Consider the following 7,560-nt stretch of genomic DNA (forward strand, 5'->3'; position numbering starts at 1 on the left):
TTTGGAGCAAAAGTCCTCATTGCTTCCATCTCTCCCTGTTCAAACTTCTCATGAACTTACAGCTGCGTCAGCATCTGCCTATCTCAGCACAGGTGCTTTTGCTTACGAGTTGAACACTCCACCCCCCGCCTTCATGAAATTACAACGGGTACTCGGATATATCATAGCTTTACAACAGAATTTCAGCTTTAAGCATCTCCTCTTTCTTCTCCCTCAGGTTTTCAGCTCTTCCCAGCACTAAAAGGGTTAATCTCACCCGGGCGTTGCAGCTGGAATTTCGCTTATCGCTGTTGGTCACACGATCTTTTGCTGGACAGTGGTGCAGCTTCAGCTGAATCTTGGCCGCACTGGAGAGGGGGAGCCGAGCTGCTCCGTCTGCCCACAGCAGGGCTGGGGGAGGGTTCTGCGGGTGGAACAGGGTCCATCGGCCCCAGGATGGCCATGGCCATGGCCCGGCCTGGCCCGAGCAGGGCCTGGGCCGGGCCCACTGGCCCCTGCATGGGGCCCGTAGCCACCTGTCCCAACACCGGAAACGAGACAGAGAGACTCTGCCTCGGAGTTTCCTATTCTTAAATGTGCATCACAGATGCGGTCACAACTTTAAGTGGCTTAAAGAATTGTCCATATTCAAACTGCCCAACTAATAGTTTCTGTTAGGTCACAGAGGAAGCTGTAAGCACCCCTTTGCAAGAGCATCACTTCCAGTACTATGCTTGCTAACCCATGACAGACAATATTTCTATAAAGTTTTAGCCCAATATGTTCTGTAGCTGCCACACCAACTACAAGTCATTAAAACACATTGAATTGCAGTCCTGATGGAGAGAAATCTGAGATTATGACCACTAGAAATCTCTTCAGTACTCAGCTAAAGGTCTCAGACAATTTTAATGTGGCATAATTCTTTACTGCTGGCACCATGATGTGATTTTGCTGGTATTTTCTGTGAAGACTGAAGATGATGGTAGTTAAGCTTTCCTCTCTGGCTTAGGATAAAGTGCATTGCTGAAAGCAGTGTAAAAACTTGGACTTTTGCTAGCTGGCCTGGTCTCTGAAGAAAGTAATATTACACTTCATTAGACTGATATCTCAAACTAAGTTTAGATCATATTCAAATATTTTTCAAAAGATGATAATGGGTTGTGCCCAAATGCATAAAATTGAGAGATTTTTCTAGCCTTCAGAGTCTCTTAATCTTCTTTTGTGCTTTCTATTGTTCCTAAAATGTGACTTTTGAAGTAACCAGTATTTGAGCATATAATTGGTATAAATTACCTCCAGAGTTCTACCACACTAATGTCTGTAGTACTGCTCCCTAAAAAAATCCTAGAAATCTGCACAGGACACACAGATAAACCATGAGTTATATCAGAGGCAGCTTTCTGTAGCAGCACCCAAAGGCCAGTGGTATCTAAATTTACACGGAGGCTCTAGATACCTCTGTGTAAATGTCTGAACCCTGCACTTAATGACTTGCATTCCCTCTTATTCTATTTCTTTGCTAACAAACATTTTGCAATGAAGCCCAAAAAGGGATTTTTGATTTTTTCCTGCTGATCAGTTTTTGACCAGCCTTTTATTTTCCATTGCATTGTGCAAAATTGTTATAAACCTATAGGTTTTCATGATCTTTCAGCTTCAAAGTTTTCAAACTGGAAGGAGAATAATTTTCAAAATACCTTGGTTTTTGCAGGATCTGGATTTCAACTCACTATGAGTCTACCTTACTCTGTAAAGAAATAGGATAGCTCACAATAGTTACTCTGATTCAGGATCTTGTCTGAGCTTGAATTATTCTACAGCTCACAAAACAGCAGCTGCTGTGGAAATCAAACAGAATCAGGCTTTTTCAGAAGTTAGATGAAATTCTTAACTGTCCATGCCATGCAACAATACATTCATCTTGGCTTCAGGCTGCTCAGCCAAAATAACACGGTGCTTTGGAGCATGTCAATACAGCTGTGCTTCAGTGTATGCTAACAGCTCTTCCTCCCACTCTTCTCCTTCCCTTGGCACAGAGCTGCAGCTGTAGGAGGGTAAGGTGCAGAGGTGAGAAAACTTAAATGAGCCAAAGCTAATGTGCTTCAGAGCTTCTGCTTCCCTTCAGATTTGCTGAAGGAAGGAAGTGCCATGGAAAAGAAATGCAAGCAGTGAAAACACAATAGCAGAGGAGATGAGAGGGAATGATCTTAAGGAAGCTGGAATTGGGGAGCTCTAAAAGGGGTATACACCCAGGTTAAAGTATTCTGTAAAGAAAACAGAAAAGGACCACTAAGTGTTGCATGACAACCATGAACTCCAACACTGAATCTCCTCTTCGCTACCACTTTGTTATTGATCAAGGTTAATGCAACCTTACAGGACAATGCTTCATGGAACCAAAGCACAGGCCTGGGACCATGGGACTCAGTCTGTTAAGGCAGGAAAGATGGCTGTACAGAGGTACCTAAGCCACAAAAAAACCAGTAAAGCCATTAATAGCCGTAATTCCAGTAATGATAACAGCAGTCATTTCTAAGCTGGGCTATTCAGGTTAGTGCAAAAGCAATCAAATGCGGGCATGTTAATTCCGGTACCTAGTGAGACAACTTCTACACAGTACTTCTGCCACACAGAGTCTAAGGTTTTCCCTGTTCTTAGAGTATAAAGCAGAGCTATAGAAACAGAGTCAAGAGCACCTAAATGTTGATCACAGAATAACAGAGCATACTGAGTTTGAAGGAACTGACAAGGACCACTGAGTACAACTCCTGACCCTGCACAGGACCATCCCCAAGACTCACATCATGTGTCTGTGAGCATTGTCCAAGTGGTTCTTGAACTCTGTCAGGCTTGGTGCTGTGACCACTTCCCCGGGGAACCTGCTCCAGTGTTCAAGCACACTCTGGGTGAAGAACCATTTTCTAATATTCAGCCTAAACCTCCCCTGACACAACTGGAGGCCTTTCCCTTGGATCCAGTCACTGGTCACCACAGAGAAGAGATCAGTGCCTCTCCTCTTCCCCTCATGAGGAAGTTGTAGACTGTGATGAGGTCTCCCCTCAGTCTCCTCTTCTCCAGGCTGGACAGACCAAGTGACCTCAGCTACTCTTCACATAGGTTCCCCTTGAGGCCCTTCACCGTCTTTGTTGCCCTCTTTTGGATACTCTCTAAGAACTTAATGTCTTTCTTATATTGTGGTGCCCAAAACTCCCCCCGCACTCGAGGTGAGGCCGCCTCAGTGCAGAGCAGAGCAGGACAATCCCCTCCCTTGCCCAGCTGGTGATGCTTTGCCTGATGCCCCCCAGGACACCCTTGGCTCTCCTGGCTGGAGGGCCCTCGACCAAGACCCCCAGGTAGGTCCCTTTCCATAGCACTGCTTTCCTGCTTCTCATTCCCCTGTCTGTCCGTACATCCAGGGTTGCCACATCCCAGGTGCAGAATCCAGCACTTTCCCTTATTGAACTTCATATGGTTCGTGATTGCCCAGTCCTCTGACTTGTCGAGGTCTCTCTGCAGGGCATCCCTGCCTTTGAGGCAGTCATCAGCTCCTCCCAGCTTTGTATCATCTGTGAACTTTCTCAGCATCCCTTCCAGTCCTGCATCCAGGTCGTTAATGAAGATGTTGAAGAGCACAGGGCCGAGGATGAAGCCCTGTGGAACCCCACTAGTGACAGGTCACCAGTCTGATGTCACTCCATTCACCACAATCCTTTGTGCCCAACCCCTGAGCCAGTTGCTCACACATCTCAGGATGTGTTTATCCAGCTGTGTGCTGGACATTTTTTCCAGAAGAATCCTGTGAGAGACGGTATGGAAATCTTTACTGAAATCTAAAAAGATAACATCAGCTGGCTTCCCTTGATCAGCTGGGTGGATTACCTTGTCATAAAAGGAAATCAGGTTTGATTTCCCCTCATGAAGCCATGCTGGCTGTGACCAGTGTTGATGTGCAGGAGTCCACATGTGCTGCCAGTGCCTGAGCTTCCATTACAGGCGGTGGGAAATTAGAGTGGGATTCAGCTTCTCAAACTCAGTCACCTCTGTCATCGGCAAAGTTACAGAGTATCCCACTAACACGGAGCTGTCACAGCTGTCACAGCTGTAGAGGACTAGCAGCTATGGCAGAAGATTTAAGGAAGAGCTGTACACTTTGGGAGAACAGCTAGAGGCCAGGTGGTATATCCTGATGGCATTAGATGCCTGTATTTAGGCAACTGAATCTGGCATCCCTCCCACTGACTGATGACACCAATGGAGCTCACTTCTCAGCAGGCATCTGCATTAGAGAGATGTCTGTGGGTTCTCCTGGATAGAATGCTTTGGGGCTTGAATCACTTGGCCATGTATTGATTTCTGGTGCCATTTGTGAGTGCCATTGCCTAACAATATTTCTCCAGAAGATTAAGGCCATATTTCTGCCCAGACTTCTTTCTGGCCAGATAGCTTTTTTTCTGATTATCTGTATGTGTAACAATTGTCTATGGGTTATACCTGCTGAGGAAAGATAAGCATTATATAGGGTCAAACTGCCAGTTGTGATTATATCTGACTCTTTTGATGGGGGCCGTGAAAAACTTTTAGTAGAGGTTCAACCTGTAACCTGATGGAAAAGGTAACTCTCTTTTGTTTGGTTATATTTATGTAGGTATAAATTTGTAAAGGAGTTTGATTTTTTCCTAAATCATGAAGTTCAAAGAGAATCCCCTTTAATATGTTGTAAAATAGGAATATATTTTTTCTTCCCCCTTTCCAAGAAGAGAAAATTTGCAAGTAGTCTGATTCAAAGCTTTCACATGTGCTCTGCTTTAGCAATTGGGATGGTTCTTGTTGCCATAAATATTTAGAGCTAAATCAGCTGCAGATGTTACCCCTTAAGGGAAAAGGATCATTGGCACTAATTCTATTTATTTATCCAAAATAAGCTCAGTGGTGTAGATTAAACAATCTTACCCTCTGCTTTGAAATATCTCCAAGTTATTTTACTTCTCTTCTTCCTTTCCTATGGGTTTTGGCTTATATTGATGTGGATGTTATTACCTGTAAAAAGGACCTTTGTACTTGGAGTCTTGTGACAGCCTTCTCTCCCTGTTGCTAATTTCAGAGTCGATCTGAGTGGTGCAGAAGAGAAGAATTAAAGAAAATAAAAGGTATGCTGCATTTATTTGATGACATTTCAAGAAATATATCAGAGTAGCATAGAGAGCTATAGGAGAAAGTTTCACGAAGGATGTCTGGACTTTAGGGGGCTCTCTTGAAAGCTGTTTATTGCATAGGCAAAGTTACAGCATTTCAGGGAGTGGGTATCCAGAGCCAGCCCTACAGCTGCCAGCTCCAGCTGTAGGCATACCTGAAGCCCCTTTCTGTTCAAGTTACAAAGCATTTTATACTTTTCTTTGCAGGGTATCTTAACACATAACAACCAATAAGCACCATACACAATACCTTTACATTTGCCTATAGCCTATCATAACTACTACTTTCACCATATTATAGTCATTATTATCCAACCACAAGAGTAAGTAAGTTACAATTTAAGCTTACAATGGAAAATTCTCAGTCTTCTCTTTTTCTTCCTACTTCGACGTTTCTTTTTGGTAAAGACATGTTTTCTATTTACTTATGCTCTTCTTGAGACTTATTTACTTGGTGAAAAACATGTCTTTGTAGTTACATGCCTTTGTCCTACTCCTAAAAATCTCCTTCCAACTCATCTCCAACCTTTGCCTTCTCAGTTACTCAGCGATCACTGTTTCAGCAAAACATCTTTTATTCTATATCAAAACTTGCTTTCATTTCTACCTCATCCCCAGTTTCTACATTCAGAGGTCTTTCTGCCAAGCTTACATACCTGTGAAACTTTCTTACCAAACTTTCATTCTCCCCAACAGAGAGCAAAGATTGCGTGTGCTCAGCAGATCCATGATCTGCACTCTCATCCCCATTCTCTACCCCTTTCTATGCTCACCGTCCCAGGAATAGGGGTTAGGATGTTTCTTCCCTCTTCCCTTCACAGCTAGAGAAAACTTATTGGTTGGACACACTCACAAGAGGTAGGAGATATGGATTTGAATGATTTCAGGATGAAGATGTGATTCAAAAAGGGAATAAACCAAATAAACACTTTGGGATACTATTCTAAAAACTTCTTCCTCTAATCCTTTCCCTATTTTTGTTACATTTTTCAGTGAAAGTGGCTGAAGTTACTGGACTTCATACTGAGATCAAGACGGAGGGTAGGAAGCCCCAGTGGATTTTGCAAGGGCCCCTACAGATTGATGGGGTGTATCAACATTACTAAGGCTTTCTGTGCTGTTGGGATGTTGTGCAAGATAGAAGAAGGTACTGATTTTCTGTCTTGGTGAAATATAAGTCCCAGGGAAAATCCTGATACTTAAGATTTTGATCAAGTTTTCCAGAGATGGATACCTAAACACCACCTAAGTTGGCCTCCATGTGCCTATGGTTTTCTGCTTTGTTTGCTTTATATTTCTGGCTGCCTAATTTGAGTGATTTCAGTTATGTTTTGAATATTTTTCAAAACACAGTGAAGTTTTTAGTAACTTTTGACATAAATTCTTTTATCAGCGCTTACAGATTTTCAAGCAGGTAGAATGCCTAATTTCAGAAAGTTTCATTAAACCACAATAGCATAAACCTCCTAAGTAATTCAGATACTTTAAAATACCTTAGTATATGAACCAGTATAGGTCTTCTGTAATACTGACTTCTGGTCATTCTCAATGACACATTATTAGGAAAAGAAAAGAAAAAGACAGTCTCTCTCAACTATCTGTGCTACAATAAACATAGGGTTTGTAAAATAAATCTGGGGTGTTAATCAAAGCTCTGTACACATCCCCATCTGCTGTGATAGTAAAACCCCTGCTGCTAACAGTATACAGAGAAATGCAATTACTTGTCTATAACTAGAAACGTTAACAAACACTACTGGATGCAAAAAGCAAATAAAAGGACAAGCCAGACACCCACAAATTATTAATCTATGCAGATGACCTTCTGTTTACAATTAAAAATCTAGCATTTGAAGCACTAATGCCACCCAACCTATCAGATTTTGGCACAGCCTCACATTATAAAATCTGTCAGTCTAATCAGATGTCTATTTTCTGACATTACTCAAAAACTTACCAGATCTTTGGAATTAGAATGGGAAAGACAAACACAATTTATATTCTGATCAAACTGGCCTATATGACAGCATCAATGATAAGATGAAACTGGCCATTTCATGCCTCTTGGCTGAGCTAGTACTGCGAAAACCATTAGCATTTGACAAGTCCGTTTTATTTTATTGTTATTTTTGCAGAGAAGGAAAGAGAAGGAAGGAGGGTGATTGAGCACTTCCAGATGACCAAGCCATAACCTACAGAATATTATTCAGAAGGTATAGTAAAAAATTGATATTAAATCCTCCTGAAAAACCTACAGAAATAGATGAGTACCACACCTGTCAGCCAAGATGCAGCAACACCTAAAGCTATGAGATACAGAGTTGGGATGTGAAAGTTATTAAACATTCCTGGTTCTGAGGTCTGCAAGAACCATATACGAGGTTCT

At 42.3% G+C, this 7,560-nt stretch overlaps 1 long non-coding RNA gene across 1 annotated transcript in view; it reads left to right on the forward strand.

Annotated features, from left to right (window-relative positions):
• LOC121668365 overlaps window positions 1-667 on the forward strand; it is a 9,467-nt gene extending 8,800 nt beyond the window's left edge. Inside the window, exon 3 of the long non-coding RNA XR_006017353.1 lies at window positions 560-667. This is a non-coding gene — a long non-coding RNA (uncharacterized LOC121668365). The remainder of the gene's footprint in view (window positions 1-559) is intronic.
• The last annotated feature ends 6,893 nt before the right edge of the window (window positions 668-7,560 follow it).

This window comes from Corvus kubaryi, unplaced genomic scaffold (assembly GCF_017639235.1).
Source record: "Corvus kubaryi isolate FWS band 111438036 unplaced genomic scaffold, C.kubaryi_AGA036_p1.0 37385, whole genome shotgun sequence".
Classification (NCBI taxonomy): Eukaryota; Metazoa; Chordata; class Aves; order Passeriformes; family Corvidae; genus Corvus; species Corvus kubaryi.